This window comes from Mustela nigripes, chromosome 14 (genome assembly GCF_022355385.1).
Source record: "Mustela nigripes isolate SB6536 chromosome 14, MUSNIG.SB6536, whole genome shotgun sequence".
NCBI lineage: Eukaryota > Metazoa > Chordata > Mammalia > Carnivora > Mustelidae > Mustela > Mustela nigripes.
The window spans coordinates 80,193,789-80,216,121 of NC_081570.1; the positions used below are offsets into that span (position 1 = coordinate 80,193,789).

General features: G+C 40.8%; 1 long non-coding RNA gene across 2 annotated transcripts in view; it reads left to right on the top strand.

The window, feature by feature from the left end:
* The window catches only part of LOC132002180 (uncharacterized), a 42,193-nt gene that overhangs the window by 14,115 nt on the left and 5,745 nt on the right, over window positions 1–22,333 (top strand). For both annotated transcript variants that reach the window (XR_009399765.1, XR_009399764.1), the window contains one exon: window positions 16,307–16,438. This is a non-coding gene — a long non-coding RNA (uncharacterized LOC132002180). The remainder of the gene's footprint in view (window positions 1–16,306; window positions 16,439–22,333) is intronic.

The window sequence follows — 22,333 nt, forward strand, 5'->3', positions numbered from 1 at the left end:
GGGGAGTCCCACCTTATACCCCACAATCAAGCTGGTACCTGCTTTCCCTGCATCTCTTAGCCTGCCCCATTTCCTGGGGCTGAGCTATCTCTTGCTCTTCCCCACCCCCTATTGGATATATTTCCTTGAATAATTTAGCTTTATATTTCACAATCCCACATTGCAACAATCTTCCATCCCACCACTCCTGGTCTCTGCCAGAGTTCAATGAGACCATTTCCTTTAGCTCTTCCTCTATGTTAGTTGCCTCTTTGACCTTGACATCCATGAAATGGGCCAGTATTTCCTATACCATTGCTTGGTCTTGGTCTCTTACTGCCACCCTCTCCTCTAGGAAGCCAACTCTGTCCTAGCTTTGCCCTTGACTCTGGCGGTCCCTCTCACTTTGGTTCAGAGTTGCTTCTCTGTTACCAGAATGCCCTGGCACATGTGCTACAAGTCCAGTGGGAAGCTGACAGCTCAAGGCCTTGCTTCAGGATATTAAGGGAGTATACTAAATGAACACTGAAGGGCTGTGGCATCTTGCCAGTTTCATCTTAATAAATTCTGTTCTACTCCCCAGGCTTATCCCCTCCCTGCTCAATATCCATTTGGTCCTTCCTATCTCCCATTTATTTAGGCTCCATCTCTGGCATCAGCACCTTGGTTGACCTTCCCTCTGGCCTTTGGCCCCCCATGCGATACCTCTATTCCCCACTTGGCTCTTTCCTCCTACCTTGGCATTACTGGCCTGGTCTGGTTTCCCTCTGAGCTGTGTCCATAAGCTGTCCTAGCAGGGATGTCCTGGCATTCCTAAGGGCCCTGCCTCCTCTTGGGCTTGGCCCTGCTCCAGAAGCTGTAGAGCCAGGATATTTTAACCCCTCCAATCGCGGTTTTCTTTTGAGAAGATAAGGCATAATAGTTGAATATGGGTAGCTCAGGCTCAGACCATCCCTTCCCAGCAAATCTTTTCCAGGGACATACTTTGGGAAGAAGGAATGTGGAGAATAGGAGCAGCCACTTAGATCTGAAGGAGAAAACAGAAAGAAACAAACCATTAGTTATTGTCTAGAATGTCCTGATCCTCTCCCTATGAGATGTTCTTAGCCAATTCCAGAACGTCAATTGATTGGGAACTCCCACAGTGCTTTCATCACACAAATGGGATCTCCTCTCCTTGCTGTTGCTGCCTGCTCCTGGAAGCCCTGGTAACTTTTTCCTTAGAAAAAAATCCACCTGCTTCAAGGGTGGAGGTGGTTTGTTGCCCTAGTGAGTGCCACAGGGCCAGGGGCTATTCACTAATGGGGGGCAAGAAACCAAGAAAGTGAAGAGATGTCTCTTGGTTTGTGAAGACAAAATCCAAAAACCCAGAAGGGTCTGGTGCCTTTCCACCCTGGCAACTGTGACAGACCTGGCACGGCACCAGGAATGCAGATGTAGGGAGATTGGGAAGAAACACTCTTCTTGTTTCTGGTCTATTTAATGAGCCAGCAGGCAAGGCTCATGGTGGTATTCTTTCTGATCAAGCTGCTTTTGATTAAAAGAAACTGAAACCCCCTCAGAGTTCAGGCAAATGGAATGAGAGGAAAGGCTAGCCCTTCTAAGGGAAAGCTAGCAGGAAAGTAGAGGATTACAGGCTTAACTGACATGGCCAGAGCAGTGGGTCAGCCAAGGCTCAAATGCCAGGCACTAAATGGACACTGGTCACTGTCATTGGTCTCCTTCTGTAATGCTTATTCCCAGGTTCCCTCCTGCTTCAACGAAGACTAGGAACTCCCAAAGCTTGTGCTACTCCAGAAACAGCCCTCAACAGTCAATATTCCCTCAGCTCCAAACTATGCTGAGGAATCAGCTTTGAATGGGATTCTGAATCTCTCTCACTTAGACAGGGACTAACTTTTCCTGAATGTTGTGTTTATTGTATAGATCTAAGAGCTAATAATATCTTTGCTCTCCTACTCTCTTCTCCCTAGTTCAGGAACTGGGCCCTTAGTGCTATGGCTGTTGCTTCTCTTCATCTGCACTGTGGTGGTGTACAGAGCGTAGAACACAGAAGAATATTGGGAGAACAAACTTATTCTGATAACTCTGGTTCTAAAAGAGGTCCATGGAGTTCCTGTTAGCCCGTCCTTACTAAATTTATGATAGCTTACTTCTCAGTATTCATTATCTCCCCAGCATTGGAGTTTCCTATTCTCAGCTTTCTGAATCAAATTTTCAGGTTCCAAAGACAGATATACAAATAAATTATTTATGACAACCTATCATTAGCTCCTAAAGGAAAGATACCCATTGTCATTCTTTAATCTTTACAGCACTGGGCCTCTTATGCATGAGGAAACCAAGGCTCATAGGGGTGAAGTGACTTGCCCAAGGTCACATGAGTTAATGGTAGAGGCAGGACAGAAACTCAGATCTTCTGTCTTCTGTCCAGGAATCTTCCCGTTATCCCATCATGCCATCCTTAGCATTTGGTTCACTTTGGCTTATGCAACCCTGTCTCTTGAGTTGAAATGACTTCTGTAGCTCAGAAATAGTCCAGTTGCCTCTCTATATATTTCTAAAGCCTTGGTTTCCAAAGGCAATAGTGTCACAAGATTTGAATGTGGCTATGACTATAAGGTCCTTATCTCACCATTTCTTATGTTCTGGGACCAAGTAACAGTGCAGTGTGATCATCACATCCTACTTACATTTCTCTTCTGTTCTTGTGAAGATTTAACTCACCTACATTTTATCTCCCATGATAGACACAAATATAATAATAAAATGTAGTAGGGGCCACCATCAAGAGTGAGATGGTGGGTTGTGACATCAAACAAATCTGAGATCATATCCTGACCATTTTATGATTATTGCAGTCCTTTGAACTACCTCCGTCTTCACTATATAACAGGAAACCTTGATACTCAAGCTACTAGATGATGTAACTGCATTTCTTTGGCCTCCTGGCAATGTTAATATTTATTCTGTTGACTTTTCTCTCTTTCTCTAGCTCTCTTAGTTGTTTTTACCCTGTATAAGTTTTAGGTAAACATAGGCTTCTTTTGACAAACAGAAGAGAATGATGAGTAAATTTCATTAATTATAGTTCTGTTTCATATTCTGATTTTTAAATGAATTATGTCTATCTTAATTCAGATAGTCATTTTAATTATAACCATTGAAATTCTAAGTTTAATTAAAATATCTGTGATATATTGCAAGACCTATAGACAATTTAGATATGTTATTTTCAAAGATACCCACTTTACTCATTCCCTCTCATTTAAGTTTTTGTTCAAATCTCACCTAGTTAATGAGGTTTAATCTGGTCATCCCATTTAATTCTCCACCTTCCCACGCTCCTGCCACCACCTCCACGACCTCCACTGGCACTCCTGAATCATTTTATCTTGCTTAATTTTTTTCCATAGCACTTATCACCACTTAACATACTATGTAATTTTGTTATGTTTAATGTGTGTTTACACATGGGGAGAATTTATTTTCTCTTCCCTCTCCCCTGCTCTTTCTCTCTCTCCCCCTCCCTGCCTCTCTCTCTTTCTCATTAATAGTTCTCAAGTGCCTACAATAGTGCCTAAGACATAGATATCCAATGAATATGGTAAATATTAATGTTTGTTAAATGAATACACTGGCATATATGTCCTTAAGCAGGTCTATTTAGAACTACCAAATGACTATCCTCCATAGTAAAAATATAGGCAAATCTCTGAGCCATTGTTTGTCTTTTCTTATTTTCCTGCTAAGCTAAACTAGACTTCAGTAATAACTATTTATCTATATCTGCATGTGTATATATGTGTACACACCTGCACATATATAATATGCATATAAATGCACATACATACACGTATGTAAGAAGACCAGGTTTTTGCATAGTGCAATCAATAACTTTTAAGCCTGTCAACAGAGTGTAATCCTTTCTTATTTTGAGGCAATGAATGTTTACTTTTAAAGACATGGATGTTTTATCACATACCCCTGGGGTGAATGCCCGGGTGAAAGTCCAGAAAAGGTTCCTTTTCAAAACCCCCAGAGTTGAGTCCAGGTTTGGCCCTGATCCAGTTAGACATCTGGCTCATTCTCCACATTGGCGCTTGAATATGGAGTATCATTTCAGAGGGAAGCTCAGAAAGAATCTGTTTTTATCTAAAGTTAAGTTGTTATTTGCTGTTTAGCCCTGGCAGGCTGACTTAATACATGTTCACAAACATTCATTTAATCGATTTATTTATTTCCCATTCTTTGTCAGGCATTGGGCTAGGTCCTGGTTATATGCAGTGGAAGGACAAAGTTCCTCCCTGCAAGGAATTCAATCTAGAACAGTAATGGACAAGTGAAAAGACAATTATAATGCAATGTAAATGTCTCTTTACAGCTGACAACAGGATGTTAAAGGAACACAAGGGGTTAGTATATATTCCTGGTCTCTAAGTAATGCAAACCACTGCCAAGTTCACCCTTTGATAACCAGATTTTTGAGATTGGATCAGCCCTTTTGACTGCTCTGAAGTAGCAATTGCTCATGGCCAGGAAAAGAGGGAGCAAAATTCATTATTATTATTATTATTATTATTATTATACTTAATGATAATGATGACAGTGAGGGAAAGAATTTATAGAACAAGGAAAACAATCTTACTCATAACTAAAACAACTCAAATTAAAATAATAATGCAATCGATTTGTTAAATATTGAGCACCTAGTAGGTGCCAGAGCTGTGGAAAGTGCAGGAGGTACAGCAGAGACGAAAACCTACAGAGCTGTGGCTCTCAAGGAGCTTATATTCTAGTAGAGGAGACATAAAAAATGAGTAAATAATAGGTAGGTGCATGAGCTTATAATTAGAGTCCTGGATAGAGTCCAATTGCAGTGGGTCCATTGGGCCCATGGATCCACATGGGGGTCATTTCTCTGTTCTCAAGTGTATAATTGAGATTAACAGACTTGAAAGTTGGAGATGGAGAAAGCCAAGGGATAAAAAAAATTACAGTTTTGCTCCAGGGTTATGATAATTATCCCACTTATCACAATATAGTCTGAAAGAGAGAGCTGGACTTCTCTCAGAACATTATTACATCGATAACATCATGCTGATCAGGCAAAAGAAACAAGAGGTATTTAGCATACTGGAGACCTGGATGAGATGTATGCATGCCCCAGCAGATGGGAAAGAAGCCCTATAAAGATTCAGAGATCTGCCACTTCAATACAGTTTCCAGGGCCCAGTAGTAGGAGAGAGGGTGGGGTGCTGGGATATGCCTCCAAAGAGGTATAATACTGCATCTTATATCCTCTGCTACAAGGCAGGAAGCACTGTGATTGATAACACTTTGGGGTTCTGGAAGCAACAGATCCTACACCTAAATACTGTGCCAGTCCATATGCTGGCATCCTGGAAGACTACCAGCTTTGAGTGGGGCCCAGAATAGAAAAGAGCTTTATACCCAGTACAATCTAAGTGACTGCGCTGCTTGGGCCATAAGCTCCAGCAGATCTGTGATGGTCAAGTTGTCAGTGGTGGAAAGTGGAGTTTAGGGTCAGTCTCAATGGGAGAATCATAAGGGGAGGCTTTTGGAGTTTTGGATCATGGTCATGCCATCTATAGCTAAACAGAGTTCTTGATATGCTACTGAGCCCTATAGACATGAATATTTGACCTGGGAAGACCAGGTACCTAAACCTACCTATGATTAGTTGGGTTATTTTGGTGCCATTAAGTTATAAAGTCAAATAGATCCAGAAGTGGTCCATTAAAAGATGGAACTAGTACATCCAGGATTGAACCCAAGCAACACCAGGAGGCACAAGATAGCTTTGTGAGCAGGTAGTCCAGGCCCCCATGTCACCCACAACAATTACAAAAGCATTTCTCATTCAATTTGTATCTCGTTATGCTATATGGAGGTCCCTGTATGACCAGCTTAAACAGAAGGACAAAATCTAAGTCTGAGTTCTGGGTGGGTTGACTTTGGAAATGGAAGCAAGCCAGAAATGGACAGCAGTTCCATGACAGCCATTTTCAGGGTGGAATTGAGAGAAAGTGAAGAAAGAAAATCCTTCCAATGCACAGAGCTGCAAGCAGCATGCCTTCTTTTTTGTGAAGAAGGAGAAATATTCCAAGATAGGAAAGTGTATTTCTTATCTATCACTACATTTCAAATTACCTTAGCAGCTTAAAATGACACATATCTCCCAGCCTTTGTGGGTTGGAAATCCGAGTGTGGTTTGGCTGGACCCTCTGGCTCAGGGTTTCCCACAAAGATTCAAGAAAGACATCAGTCAAAGTGCAGTAATCTCCAGGCTCCACTGAGGGAGGATCTGTGATCAAGCTCACTCACGTAGTTGTTTTCAGGATTCGATTTCTCACAGGATGCTACTCTGAGGGCCTTGGCTCCTTACTACCTTTTATTTTATTTTATTTTATTTTTTGTTAATTATTTTTATTAACATGTAATGCATTTGCCCCAGGGATGCAGGTCTGTGAATCGTCTGGCTTACACATTTCACAGCACTCACCATTTCACATACCCTCGCCAATGTCCATAACCCAACCACCCTCTCCATATCCACCCACCCCTCCAGCAACCCTCAGTTTGTTTCGTGAGATTAAGAGTCTCTTATGGTTTGTCTCCCTCCTGATCCCATCTTGTTTTATTTTTTCCTTCCCTACCCACTAAACCCTCCACTCTGCCTCTCAAATTCTTTGTATCAGGGAGATCATATGATAGTTGTTTTTCTCTGCTTGACTTATTTAGCTCAGCATAATACCCTCTAGTTCCATCCATGTCACCACAAATGGAAAGATTTTATTTCTTTTGATGGCTGCAAACTATTCCATTGTGTGTGTGTTTTATATATATATATATATATATATATATATATATATATATGTTATATATATGTTATATATATGTTTTAGGGTAGCTCTATCTTCAACTTTTTGAGGAACCTCCATGCTGTTTTCCAGAGTGGCTGCACCAGCTTGCATTCCCACCAACAGTGTAGGAGGGTTCCCCTTTCTCCGCATTTTATTCATTCTGACTGGTCTGAGGTGGTACATCATTGTGGTTTTGATTTGTATTTCCCTGATGCCGAGTGATGTGAGCATTTTTTCGTGTCTGTGGGCCATCTGGATGTCTTCCTAGCAGAAATGTCTGTTCATGTCCTCTGCCCATTTCTTGACTGGATTATTTGTTCTTTGGGTGTTGAGTTTGATAAGTTCTTTATAGATTTTGGATACTAGCCCTTTATCTAATATGTCATATGCAAATATCTTCTCCCATTCTGTCAGTTGTCTTTTGGTTTTGTTAACTGTTTCCTTTGCTGTGCAAAAACTTTTGATCTTGATGAAGTCCCAATAGTTCATTTTGCCCTTGCTTCCCTTGCCTTTGGCGATGATTCTAAGAAGAAGTTGCTGTGGCTGAGGCCGAAGAGATTTCTCAAGGATTTTGATGGAGTCCTGCCTCACAATGAGGTCTTTCATGAATTTTGAGTCTACTTTTGTGTGTGGTGTAGGAAATGGTCCAGTTTCATTATTCTGCATGTGGCTGTCCAATTTCCCCAACACCATTTGTTGAAGAGATTGTCCTTTTTCTTTCTTTCTTTTTTAAAAAAAGATTTTATTTATTTATTTATTTGACAGACAGAGATCACAACTAGGCAGAGAGGCAGGCAGAGGGTGAGGGGGAAGCGGGCTCCCCACTGAGCAGAGAGCCTGATGCAAGGCTCGATTTCAGTACCTTGAGATCCTAACCTGCGCCAAAGGCAGAGGTTTAGCCCACTGAGCCACCCAGGCACCCAGAGACTCTCTGGTTTCCACTGGACATTCTTTCCTGCTGTGTTGAGGATTAGTTGACCATAGAGTTGAGGGTCTCTTTCTGAGCTCTCTATTCTGTTCCATTGATCTATGTGTCTGTTTTTGTGCCAGGACCATACTGTCTTGATGATTACAGCTTTGTAATAGAGCTTGAAGTCTGGAATTATAATGCCACCAACTTTGGCTTTATTTTTCAACATTTGTCTGGCTATTCAGGGTCTTTTCTGGTTCCATATAAATTTTAGGATTATTTGCTCCATTTCCTTGAAAAATTGATGGTATTTTGATAAAGATTGCATTAAATGTGTAGATTGCCTTAGGTAGCATAGACATTTTCGCAATATTTGTTCTTCCAATTCATAAGAATGGGATGCTTTTCCACTTCTTTGTGTCTTCCTCAATCTCTTCCATGAGTACATTATAGTTTTCTGAGTATAGATTCTTTGCCTTTTTTGGTTAGGTTTATTCCTGGGTATCTAATGGTTTTGGGTGCAATTGTAAATGGGATTGACTCCTTAATTTCTCTTTCTTCTGTCTTGCTGTTTGTGTATAGAAATGCAACTGATTTCTGTGCATTGGTTTTATATCTTGACACTTTACTGAATTCATGTACAAGTTCTAGCAGTTTTGGAGTAGAATCTTTTGGGTTTTCCACATAAACTATCATATCATCTGCAAAGAGTAAGAGTTTGACTTCTTTGCTGATTTGGATGCCTTTAATTTCTTTTTGTTGTCTGATTGCTGAGGCTAGGACTTCTAGTACTATGTTGAATAGCAGTGGTGATAGTGAACAGCCTTACTGTGTTCCTGACCTTAGGGGAAATGCTCGCTGTGTGTTTTTCATAGATGGCTCTGATGATATTGAGGTATGTACCCTCTATGCCCACACTGTGAAGAGTTTTGATTAAGAAAGGAGTCTGTACTTTGTCAAATGCTTTTTCAGCTTCTATATGGTTCTTGTTCTTTCTTTTATTTATGTATTGCATCACATTGATTGATTTGCAGATGTGAACCGACCTTGCAGTCCAGGAATAAATCCCACTTGGTCGTGGTGAATAATCCTTTTAATGTACTGTTGGATCCTACTGGCTAGTATTTTGGTAAGAGTTTTTGCATCTGTGTTCATCAGGCTATTGGCCTGTAATTCTCCTTTTTGATGGGGTCTTTTTCTTGTTTTGGGATCAAGGTAATGCTGGCCTCCTAAAATGAGTTTAGAAGTTTTCTTTACATTTCAATTTTTTTTTTTTTTGGCACAGTTTCAGGAGAATAGGAATTAATTCTTCTTTAAATGTTTGGTAGAATTCCCCTGGGAAGCCATCTGGCCCTGGGCTCTTGTTTGTTGGGAAACTTTGATGAGTGCTTCAATCTCCTTACTGGTTATGGGTCTGTTCAGGTTTTCTATTTCTTCCTGGTTCAATTGTGGTAGTTTATACGTCCCTAGGAATGCATCCATTTCTTCCAGATTGTCAGATTTGCTGGTGTATAGTTGCTCATAATATGTTCTTATAATTGTTTGTATTTCTTTGGTGTTGGTTGTGATCTCTCCTCTTTCATTCATGATTTCATTTATTTGAGTCCTTTTTCTTTTCTTTTTGATAAGTCTGGTCAGGAGTTTATCAATTTTATTAATTCTTTCAAAGAATCAGCTCCTAGTTTTGTTGATTTGTTCTATCGTTTTGTTTGTTTGTTTGTTTCTGTTTCATTGATTTCTGCTCTGATCTTTGTTATTTCTCTTCTCATGATGGGTTTAGGCCTTCTTTGCTGTTTCTTCTCTAGCTCCTTTAGGTGTAGGGTTAGGTTGTACATTTGAGTCCTTTCTTGTTTCTTGAAAAAGGTTTGTATTGCTATATATTTTCCTCTCAGGACTGCCTTTGCTGTGTCCCACAGATTTTGAACACTTGTGTTTTCATTATCATTTTTTTCCATGAATTTTCTCAATTTTTCTTCAATTTCCTGGTTGACCCATTCATTCTTTAGTAGGATGCTCTTTAGCCTCCCTGTATTTGAATTCTTTCCAAATTTCCTCTTGTGATTGAGTTCTAGCTTCACAGCATTGTGGTTTGAAAATGTGCGGGCAATGATCCCAACCTTTTGGTACCAGTTGAGACCTGATTTGTGACCCAGAATGTGATCTATTCTGGAAAATTTTCCATGTGCACTGAAGAAGAATGTGTATTCTGTTGCTTTGGGATGGAATGTTCTGAATATATCTGTGATGTCCATCTGTGTCATTTAAGGCCTTTATTTCCTTGTTAATCTTTTGCTTGGATAATCTGTCCACTTCAGTGAGGCAGGTGTTAAAGTCCCCTACCATTATTGTATTATTGTCAGTGTGTTTCTTTGACTTTGTTATTAATTGGTTTATATAGTTGGCTGCTCCCATGTTAGGGGCATAGATTTTTAAAATTGTTAGCTCTTCTTGTTGTACAGAGCCTTTGAGTGTGATATAGTGTCCTTCCTCATCTCTTATTATAGTCTTTGGCTTAAAATCTAATTGATCTGATGTAAGGATTGCCACCCCAGCTTTCTTTTGATGTCCATTAGATTGGTAAATTGTTTATCACCCCCTCACTTTAAATCTGAAGGTGTATTTTGGTCTAAAATGAGTTTATTGTAGACCGCATATTGATGGGTTTTGGTTTTTTATCCATTCTGATACCCTGTGTCTTTTGATTGGGGCATTTAGATCATTTACATTCAGGGTAACTATTGAAAGATATGAATTTAGTGCCATTGGATTGCCTCTAAGGTGACTATTATTGTATATTGAATCTGTTCCTTCCTGGTCTACTAATTTTAGGCTCTCTCTTTGCTTAGAGAACCCCTTTCAATATTTCCTGTAGGGCTGGTTTGGTATTTGCAAATTCTTTTAAATTTTGTTTGTACTAGAAGCTTTTTATCTCTTCTTCTATTTTCAATGATAGTCTAGCTGGATATAGTATTCCTGGCTGCATGTTTTTCTCATTTAGTGCTCTGAATATATCATGCCAGTTCTTTCTGGCATGCTAGTTCTCTGTGGATAAGTCTGATGCCAGTCTAATATTTCTACCATTGTATGTTACAAGACTTCTTGTCCCGAGCTGCTTTCAGGATTTTCTTTTTGTCACTAAGACTAGTAAGTTTTACTTTTAGATGATGGGGTGTGGACCTATTTTTATTGATTTTGAGGGGGATTCTCTGTGTCTCCTGGATTTTGATGTTAGTTTCCTTTGCCATATTCAGGAAATTCCCTATTATAATTTGCTCCAATATACCTTCTGCCCCTCTCTTTCTTCTTCTTCTGGGATCCCAATTATTCTAATATTGTTTCATCTTGTGGTATCACTTATCTCTTGAATTCTCCCCTCATGGTCCAGTAGTTGTTTGTCTTTCTTGCTCAGCTTCTTTATTTCCTGTCATTTAGTCTTCTATATCATTAATTCTCTATTCTGCTTCATTTATCCTAACAGTAAGAACATCCACTCTTGATTGTACCTCATTAATAGGTTTTTAAAATTTCAACTTGGTTAGATTTTAGTTCTTTTATTTCTCCAGACAGGGTTTCTCTGATATCTTCCATGCCTTCTTCGAGTCCAGCTAGCACGTTGAGAATTGTCATTCTGAATTCTAGATCTGACATATTATCAATGTCGGTATTTATTAGGTCCCTAGTCATCAGTACTGCCTCTTGTTCTTTTTTTTTTTTTTTTTTTTTTTTTTTTTTTTTTTTTTGTGGTGAGTTTTTCCACCTTGTCATTTTATCCAGGTAAGAATATATGAATGAAAGAATAATATACTAAAAGGGTGGCAAAGACCCCAGAAAAATGTATGCTAACCAAATCAGAAGAGACCCCAAGCCAGGAGGAGAAGAAAGGGGGTAAAAATTAAAAAAAATACACACACACACACATATATGTATGTATGTATATATATAGATATCTATCTATCTATTTATCTATCTATATGTATTAGATTGGTGAATAGACCAGAGCCACCCATTTTGGATGGATTTTGGTCTCTTAGAAGAAACTACCTCTCAAAATTTTAAAGAGAGAAAAACATATACATACACACACACACACAAGGGTAAACATGATGAAGGGTTGGAATATGACTGTAAAGATGAAAATTTTAAAAAAATTCTAAAAATGGAATTAATAAGGTAAGTTGGTTGGAAAAAGAAAGAAGAAAGGCAAAAAAAAAAAAAAAAAGGAGACAGTAGAGAATGTGCTCAGGCTAGAGACTAGAACAAATCCCTGTGCTAGATTTAGGGTATATTTTGATCTATTAGAAGAAATTGTATCCCAAAATTTTTTGGAAAAAAAAAACCCATATGTATACAAAAAAGTAAGCTTAAATACAAGGAAGGATAAAATATAACTATAATAATGAAGGTTTAAAAAGATTTTTTAAAGAAAGGTATTGTTAAGATAAACTACTTAAAAAACATTAAAAGAGAAAAGAGGAAAAATTTTAAAAGTTAGAAAAAGAAAAAAAAATTAAAAATAATTTAATTTAACTTTGCAAGAGTAAAGGATCATGGGGAGAAAGCCATAAATTCCATGCTTTGCTTTCCCCTCCTCTGGAGTTAAACTGTTCTTGATCAGTGAGCTTGGTCTTGGCTGGATGTTCTTGCTGACCTTCTGGGGAAAGGGCCTGTTGTAGTGATTCTCAAAGGTCTTTGCCAAAGGCAGAATTGCACCCCTCTTGCCAAGGGCTGGGCTAAGAAATCTGTTTGAGTTTACTCTCGGGAGTTTTTGTTCCCTGAACGCTTTCCGTAGAGCTCTAGAGGACAGGAATGAAGATGAAAGCCTCCCAATCTCTGGCCTGGAAGATTTAAGAGCTCGGGGCCCCATTCCTCAGTGCAACCTTGGAGAAAAGCGCTCAATCACTCCCATCTCCCTGGTCTCTGCTCGCACTCTGGGCTCACCCGACCTGTGACCGAGTGTTTCTGTCTCTGGCGCACAGCCCTGTTTGGAGTCTCCAAACCCAGCAGATTCCTGCCTCCAGAGGAGGAAGCTGAGTCTCCCTGGACTTGCCACTTGTGGGATCCCTGTTCAAAGAACAGTGGTCTGACTGTGCTATGGATCACAGTTTAAGGTAACCCTGAGCTGAGCGCTCACTCCTCACCTCCATCTTTCCAGCTGGCTTTCTGTGGGAGCTCTGCCACACTCAGACACCCCCATCCTTCTGTGACCCCATGGGACCTGAGACCACACTGTCCCCATGAGGATTCCACCCTGGCTTAGCATCTGGAGTGATGCCCCTCAGTGGAGCAGACCTCTAAAAGTTCAGATTTTGTGCTCCACTGCTCTACCACTTGTCAGGAGCCTGCCCCTCCCCCAACAGTCTATCTTTCCGTCGCTTCAGATTCACTTCTCTGCAGGTCCTACCTTTCAGAAAGTAGTCAGTTTTCTGTTCCTAGAATTGCTGCACTTCTTCTCTTCAATCTCCTGTTGAGTTTGTAGGTGTTCAGAATGGCTTGATAACTATCTAGCTGAACTCCTGCAGGCTGATGTCATTTCAGTCGGCTACTCCTCCACCATCTTGCCCAGCCTCCTCCGTTTTGTATTGTTTTGCGTTGTTTTTATTAGTTTCTCTGTTCATTGCCACATCAGCCTCTATAGGATAACTTCCAACATGGCAGCTGGCTTTCATGAGAGTGAGCAAGTAAGAGACTAAGAGAGGGTGAGCATGATGGAATCTAATCCTTTTAAAATTAATTTATGAAGGGATACCCCATTACTTTTGCTGTGTTTGATTTGTGGGAAGTAAGTCACTGGGTCCAGCCGCATTCCAGGGGAGAGAGTTGTACAACTAGGTGGGGATCATTGGGAGCCATTGTAGAAACTGCCTATCACAATACAGATTTCCAGGCAATGGCTATTAAAGCACTGGAATGGCCTAGTGGAGATATAGCTGAGGTGCCAATTTGGTGGCAATAACTACAGGATGGAGGGCCATCCTTCAGGACACAGTATCTTCTAGAGACCCCTTTATGAGACTATATCCCCTTGAAGAATAATATTAAGGATGGAAGCAGAAGTAGTCTTGCCATTATTTCCAGTGACATCCTGGTAATTATGAGATGTGCACAGTTAGAAGTCCTCATCCCCAAAGGAAGTGCCCACATGCCTGAAACAGAGCAGGATGTCCCACTGAATTACAAGGTACACCTGCCACCTGGTTACTTCAAAAGCTTTGTGTCCAGAGACCAGCTGACAAAGAGTAAAATCAGGAACAATTAACCTGATCCGTAAGAGAGATAGGGCTGCTTTTACACAATGGGGGCAGGAATGAATACAAGTACTTGCATACCTCCTGGTAATCTGTTACCCAGCTGTAACTGTGAGTGGGCACATACAGTGACCCCAGTGAAGGAAGAAGATGAAGATGCCTCAGGAATGAGGGTTTAGGTTCAACCACCCAGGAGAGCCACCAACACTTGTGGAAGTGAAGGTAGAGGATGAGGGAGATTTGGAATGGATAGTAGAGGAGGGAGAAGATGAATACCAGTTTTGACTCAAAAACTAACCAGAGGTGGGACAATAGCTTGTCTCACTAGCCTCCTTTTTCTAAATTTTTCTAAATTTCTCCTCAGAAAGAAGGGACTATGGGAACCATGGATGAGCTGCTCTTTGAACTCATCTGAAGTGGATGCCATTAGCTACCCCATTATCCAATAGGGTTGGATAATGGTGACCACAGAAGTATGTTGCTCAGTTCTCCCTTCAAGAGAACCAGATATAAGGCCAGCTTTTGCACCTTTGGTTACATTCCAGTGCTCACCCTGAGACCAGTCATCCCAGGCTCGTCCCAGCCAACACCTGAGATGGGGGACTCTAGAGCCAAGCCAATTCTGCCAAACAAGAGATGTCTCCAGTAGACTGTCTCAGCTCAGAGTAGTGCTACTGTGCAGTTCTCCTTCCCCTTCTCTCTTCACATACATTAGACCTACATCACAACTGGAAGACTCTTCTGTCTCTTCCCCCTCTTTAGTCCCCTATATCCTCGCAGTAAACTGTGAGGTGACTGCCTTTTGGAGGACCTGAACTGGCACGAGAGCTGAGTGAGTTTATCCCTGGGAGTTCAGGGTAAAATTCCAAGAGAAATCTAAATCTATTCTAACCTAACACAGGAATCTCCTAACTATACAAATCCACACTACAGTCCCACTTACAAAGCATAGATTTGTACATTAACAAAAACTGTAAAGTCCAGTTGCTCTGGGCAGTTAGCCACCATGCCCAAGCAGGAAATCCCACAGATGGATAGAAGAGTCTGAAAGAAGTCAAAGTAGAAGTTGCCTACTGCTGCAAATTCCTGTAGGGCAGAGTCTTGGTCAATGCCAAGACTTTGGCAATCTTGAATGCTAAAGGAAAAACTGAAATTCCACTTCAGCTCTACAATCAGAAAAAGAAATTAATAAATAAGATGTTAGGTGAGTCAGAGAACTGTCCTCCTTTGCATGAACTACAGTCCACTCAGTGGGACATCTGTCTGATGAAAGAACTTTAACAGGAGTGATCAGCTGGCTTTCCAGAAATGAGGGCTCCAAGTTAAGTAAAAGATGCCTTTAGAGATTCTTGGCTTGGTTTCCTGTCTATCACTCAGACCTTTTCGCTACAAAAACCATTCCATGTATTTAGTGCTCCATCCCCCACCTCTGCACTTTTTCAAGATATTTAATAGAAGAGCTATAGGTGTCTGATTTTAGAGGCAATGGAATAATATGTAAAGCAGATACCAAGCTGGGGGATAGATGGGTGTGAGGTCAAGCCCCTCTTCTGGCTCTTATGATTGAAGCTTGTGAGAAAGCAAGCATCTCATAGCAAAGCATGTTTATTAAATACCCAAAGATCTTGTCTTGGAATTTTTTTTAATATAAATAAAGACTTATTTAGAGTCTTTGTTCTAAGGATGGGGGCAGTTTATCATTAGAGTGGTTGAACCCAAAGTTCTTTCAAATGGCAATGCTTTTAAAGCTAAAGAATGCTCTGGTTTTATTTTTATTAACATTTTTTAAAGTTGATGAGGAATAGCTGAAAAAAGACAAGAGGGAACATAGGCAAGTTTTCAAAGTAATAAATATAATGGCTAATATTTGCTGAACACCTAGTATGTTCAGGTTTACAAGGATTATCCCATTTATTCCAAGCAAAACCCTGTAAAATAGACACCATTATTATCCCCATTATCCAGATGAGAAAACCAAAATTCAGAAAAGTTGAGCATTGTGTCCAATGTCACACAGGTCTTCCCACCTCTAGGGCAGGAGTTGGCAAACCCTTGTGTAAAAAGCCAGATCATAAATATCTGGGGCTTTTTGTGGACCATACAGCCTCTGTCTCTCTGCAGCAACTACTCAGTCCTGCAGTTGCTGCGTGAAAGCAGCTATAAATGATAAGGTAAATGAACGGGTGTAACCGTGTTTCAACAAGACTGTTATTTACAAAATCAGGCCACCTGGACTTGGCAGGTGGGCCTAACCTCTGTGAATGTTGTTTGTTTGCTGTTCTCAGGTGGGACGGTGTTTTAAATTGTGAAGCACGTGGGATGCTTTTCAAAATAATTGTGTTTGGAATCCCGCAGAGAAAATTCTAAAGAAGTTGGAGCCATCTAAAATACAAACTTGCTCATTCAGCAAACACTGGGTGAGTACTTAATGCTGGGGTACCGACAATGGAGTGATAGCAGACACCTTAGTTTGCAGTAGAGTTTACAGTGGAAAAAAGTCATGTAAATAGCTAGTTATTGTATGAGTATACTGTATAAGGGCTATATGATAGAAGCAGCGATTGGGTTTCAAGGGGAAAAAGAGGAAGGGCAACTATCTGACCTGAGGAATCAGGGGGCTTCTGGCAGAATGAGCCAGTGACCCAGTGTCAACCCTATGCTCCTACCACTTAGCTTACTGTCCAGGAGCAGAGATTATTTGTGTTTTTGTTGTGTTGCTTTTCTTTTGTTGTTAAAGATCATATTTCCAAGTAATCTCTGCACCCAAGGTAGGGCTTGAACTCACAACCCTGAGATCAAGCGTCCCATGCTCTCCCAGTCAGGTGCCCGCACAAAGGTTATTTGAATAATAGCAGCTGGAGAGTGGCTTGAACTTGCTGTTCAGTCCCCATTTGTGTGACACTCAGGCTCTTTACAGTGGAAATTTCTCATGGCCAGGGCTTGACGATGTCAACTGGAGGTCTGTTCCCCCAAAAATTACCAGTTTATTTTTAGGGATTTTAGTTTCTCCGACTTTGCTTTGAATCCTTACCCTAAGAAATATTGACCTTACTTTCTCTGTGGCTGCTGCTCCCCCAGAAAACAGCAAATAGAGTCCGTGGGGAACTGTGGACCCGTCTAGCAGTAGTTCTGAAACCTGGCTGGATATGAGATACTTGCTTGAAATAACATTCTAGGGCCCTGATCCTAAAGATTGTAATTTAGAAGGTCTTGGTTAAGCATCTGAGAATCCAAGGTTTTTAATAAGCACCACAAGTGATTTTGATGTGCATGAACTATGTTTAGAAACTGCTGGTAAGGAGGATTTCTGAAGTTGCTTTTAACCTTTCCAGCCAGCTATTCTGTTTATTGCCATGACTACATTTACAAATATCCTACCAAGAGGGAAGGAAAAATCTAACTGGTTTTAGGGATGTTTACCATGGTTACTACCTTCCCATCATTCCCATATAGGGCCAATGATTTGTTTGATAGGCTGTCGTGCGGAAGTCCACTTTGTTGCCCTAATATGCTGAAGAATGGTCAGGAGTTCCTCCTTGTTAGGCAACAGAATAAAAATGAGAATCTTGGAGGGGTCATGCCTGCATGCTTTCTTCAGGCATGCTTTACATAGCAGAAGAGAAGCACCTGTGTATAAATCAAGCCTAGTGAAGCACAGGCAAGACTCTTCCTGCCTCCAGGTTCTTGGCAGACGGGTTGGCGGTCTTCTCAGCCCCCGCTTTGGTTTGAACTAATGTCCAGTAGGGTCACTGAGTGCCAGCTGGCAAAACTTACAAGCTGGGAAAGCAAAAAGTTAAAGGAGTAGAAACATACAAGAGAGGGAGTTTTAGAAGGCAGTGAGAAAGAAAAGAAATATGGGAGTGGCAGAAGGTTTCCATTGTCCTGATTCTGCTTTAAAATTGGTCGGGGAGGGGGGGTCCCTGGGTGGCTCAGTGGGTTAAAGCCTCTGCCTTTGGCTCAGGTCATGATCCCAGGGTCCTGGGATCGAGTCCTGCAGCAGGCTCTCTGCTTAGCAGGGGGCCTGCTTCCCTTCCTCTCTCTCTTTCTGCCTGCCTTTCTACCTACTTGTGATCTCTGTCAAATAAATAAAATCTTAAAAAAAAAAATTGGTCCAGGGGTGCCTGGGTACTTAGTTAAGCATATGACTGTTGATCTCAGCTCAGGTCTTGATCTCAGGGTCATGAGTTCAAGCCCCACATCAAACTTAAAAAACAAATAACAACAAAAACACACAAAAAACTCCGCAAACAACCAAAAAACTAGCCCAGTTATTGGGTTTTTCATTCTCTGGCAACCAAAACCCAGGATTTTCATCTTTTATTCCACCTTTAGGGCATTTGAGTAGAAGCAGAGCCATGAGCACAGCAAGAGGATTTTCAACCTAAAAAATAGTTCTGGACACCACTCTGGATATTATTTCATGTGTCTCTTCAGAGCATGTAGGGGAAAGGGTGTCTTATTAGGCTATAGAAATATGAGTGAGATGATTTCATAGGGACAACCTGATAAAGACATCAAATGATCCCATTAAGCTATAACTGTTCATACATAGAATTGATCTTTAGAGTTTTTTTTAAAGATATAAGTATTAGAAATTCCCAAGTCCCAATTTTCTTTTGTTGTTGTAGTTCCTATTATTGATATATTGGGGGAAAATACTCTGTACATTTCTCATTTTCTTTTTTGTAGTATTTGTCACCTCGTTCCTGAGTAGTATAGATGGCCAACTAACTTTAATGATTATTATGAGTCTAGTCACTAACCAGCCAGTGGGTTTAACTCCCATAGCTATGACCCCCAAAATTGTTAGTAAGGCCTTTATGAATACTAAAAATGAAGACAGGCAATGCTTTCAACTGGTTTTGACGCAGCAGGAAATTTCCCAAACAGCCAACTCTTAATTTTCCACGCTTTAGAGCAGAGTGCACTTTTTCATCTTGCTTTGGAATGTGTTTTTATTCTAACTTTTGAATATGGGTGTTTCTAGAATTCTGGAAATTCAATGGACTTTAAATAAAATAATGTTGCTATTTAGGGAAGATCCAGCTCTGAAGAAATGGGAGAGCAAGCCAACTTCTCATTCTTAAAGATGAGTTAAATATGCAGGGGGAGGGAGTCATGTCACAAAGAAACTGAAAGGCAGATTTGTCATGGATTTGGATAATCAACGTTTGGCTATGCTGAATGAGACAGTTCAGACCTTGTTTTTCCTCAGATCCTGTTCCCCTAAATTACTGCTCAAGGTGAAAGCAAATGTTCATTTGACTAGGATTTTAAACAAATTATAAAATAGTTATTTTTTTTAAGTACAATTTATTTTTGCAGGTGCTGGGTAGATTGGCTTCTTATTTTATTCTACCTTGTGCGTGCGTGCATGTGTTTGTGTAAGACTGTACTCTCCAAATCTATGGGCGAAGAAGGACCATTCCACTGTAGCCATAAAATAATTAGTATTTTAGTTTTTCTCTTTCCCTTTCTTAGGAATTCTCTCCTCCTTCCCCCATCAAGGTGAGTATCCCACAGTGTGATCTGCTAGACAGCAGAGAGGAGAAGGAAGACAAAAGAGCAGGCTGGTGATTTGCTTTTCCCTAAAATCCCTACTGGAGAGTTGGTTAGAGCTATTCTTCTCCAACTCCAAGATGTAGCACATGAAGGGAGAACAACTCAAGCTCTTGGGAGCAGAAGGGTTAAGTCGTTTGGAGGAAAATAAACACATCTTGGTAACTCCAAATTGTCTCCAAATTTTATGTTTATTGGCCAATAAAATCCTTAAAGGAATTTTTCTGTACATGGATAATATCCCCATTCCTAATTCTGCTACTTGCACAAAGCCACAAGCTTATTTGAGATTCATACACACACACACACACACACACACACACACACACACACAGAGTATATTTTGTACAGTTTAGGATTCTCTGCTTCCCTTAAAGGGGAAGTACGGAGAACAGCCATTCTGCTGTGGAATTACTAAAGGTAAGAATTGGGAGGGAGCTTTTCCTTTATAGATAAATTACTCAGCTAATACCTGGTATATCAAAGCCTCAAATCCATCTTTGGGGTGCATGTGTGCATGTGTGTGTTTCTCACCATATCTAGGGAAGAAACATCTTGAGAGGCATTCTGAAACTCATTAAAAAATTAATCTAATGGAGGTTGAAATTGAGGGTGTCTTAATTAGTTATTAAATTTATTAAACCCAACTTTGCTCTGGACCCTCAGGGAACAGTCACATTAAAATATTTTAAGTCATATAAAAACCTCACTGTAATTACTAAGTAGGCATGCCAGCCTGGAAAGATGGGTTTGGGACCAGCCTGACCGTCAATAAATGGGGGCAAATAACTCAAGCCTTCACAGCATTAGGCTGCTCACCTGGGAGAACTGCTGCCTTCCCTCGCCATGGGCCCTAGAGGAAGTGGAGCAATGAGACTCTATTCAGGCTTATGGGATAAAGGCACAAATGGGACCATTAGCAAAAATATTACCTTCTGATGTGCAGGAGATAAGATGGTAATAATATTTCAATTTGCATTTGTGAGGAACTAACGTAGTCTAATTACTATGTATATTTGTAATGCACCAAGTTGACTCACCACTTATTTTTAATCTGGCTGGCATTCATAGGAGTGTCGGACAGCAGTGTCCTACTTTCCAGCTTCCTTGACCATTTGGCCACACTCACTGTTTCTCATGGTTTCCTTTTGCCCATTAATACTGTGGTTCTCAAAGAGCAGCTGTGAGGGTCCTCCAGATGGTTAATCTCTAGCAGTCTGAATATCTCTGTGTAGATTAGTGAGCAGCTGCTTATGGTATGAAGCAATACTTCACACGCCGTGTGATTTCATGCCCCTCTTTGTCTCTGCTGGCCTCTCAGCCTGGAACGCTGGGCCTCTCCTCTACAACTGATGCGTTTCTACATTATGCTTCAAAGAGGAGGTTCGAACGTCACTTGTATGTGAGGTTTCTCCCTGACCCCACAGGGGTGGCCCCAGTCTCTCCTTTTACTGTATGCCATTTCACTTAGCACATAACCTCTGTTACCACACTTTCAGAGCCAATCCAAATCACAAATTTACCGGTCTTTCAAAGTAGGAGGGAGGCCAGGATGGAAGTGACCATCAGAGCCAGCTCTGTGGAAGTAGGGACTGCCTGAGTAGGACTTTCATTCATGTTTGTCAAATGCATGCTGTTGCTTCATTGTTTTATGACTCACTGAATAAGTATCTTCATAGAATCTCCTCTCTGGTCTGAGGTTTCTCTTAATTCTTGAACTACACGCCCCCCTCCTTCCACCCACATTCCCACCCACGTCCTGAAGGCCTTCTCTTAAGAGTGGGGTTGACTTGGACTTTCACTGTAGCTATAGTCTTTCCCTTAGGGCCTTTCTTTCCATTTATTCTGATGGGAAATTGGTGAAAATTTCTCTTTGGGGCCAAGGTTTTCCCTAATATAATCCTTCCTTTCTCTCCTATCATCTTTTTCTTTTAAGATTTTATTTTTTAGGGGCACCTGGCTGGCTCAGTGGGTTAAGCCGCTGCCTTCGGCTCGGGTCATGATCTCAGGGTCCTGGGATCGAGTCCCACATCGGGCTCTCTGCTCAGCAGGGAGCCTGCTTCCTCCTCTCTCTCTCTGCCTGCCTCTCTGCCTACTTGTGATCTCTCTCTGTCAAATAAATAAATAAAATCTTTAAAAAAAAAAAAAAAGATTTTATTTTTTAAATTTTGTTTTAGAGATTTTATTTATTTGACAGAGAGAAAGACAGTGAGAGAGGGAACACAAGTAAGAGAAGAGTGAGAGGGAGAAGCAGGCTTCCTGCTGATCAGGGAGCCTGAATGCAGGGCTCGATCCCAGGATCCTGGATCATGCCCTGAGCCGAAGGCAGACGCTTAACCGAATGAGCCACCCAGGTGTCCCTAAGATTTTATTTTAAAAATAATCTTTATACCTATCAACATGGGGCTCAAACTTACAACCCCAAGATCAATAGTCGCTCTACATACTGAGCCAGCCAAACTTCTGTCTCCTATCCTCTTGCTACTACTCCCCACCATACACCCTGACCATATCCAGCTATCATTACACACCATTCATCCCAGTCTCCTTATGCTTTCAGTTCCCAGCCTGTGCTCAGATTTGGCTCTCATTCATTTATTCATTCCCATTTGCATTTCATTCATTTATTTGATAACTACTGAGCACCTACTCTATGTCAAACACTGTTCTTTCCTGTGTTCTGCTAGAACCACCCTTCTCTTCCCTTAGAAATTTTATTCGACTCCTATTCTCCCCCAGTTAGTCCTAATTCA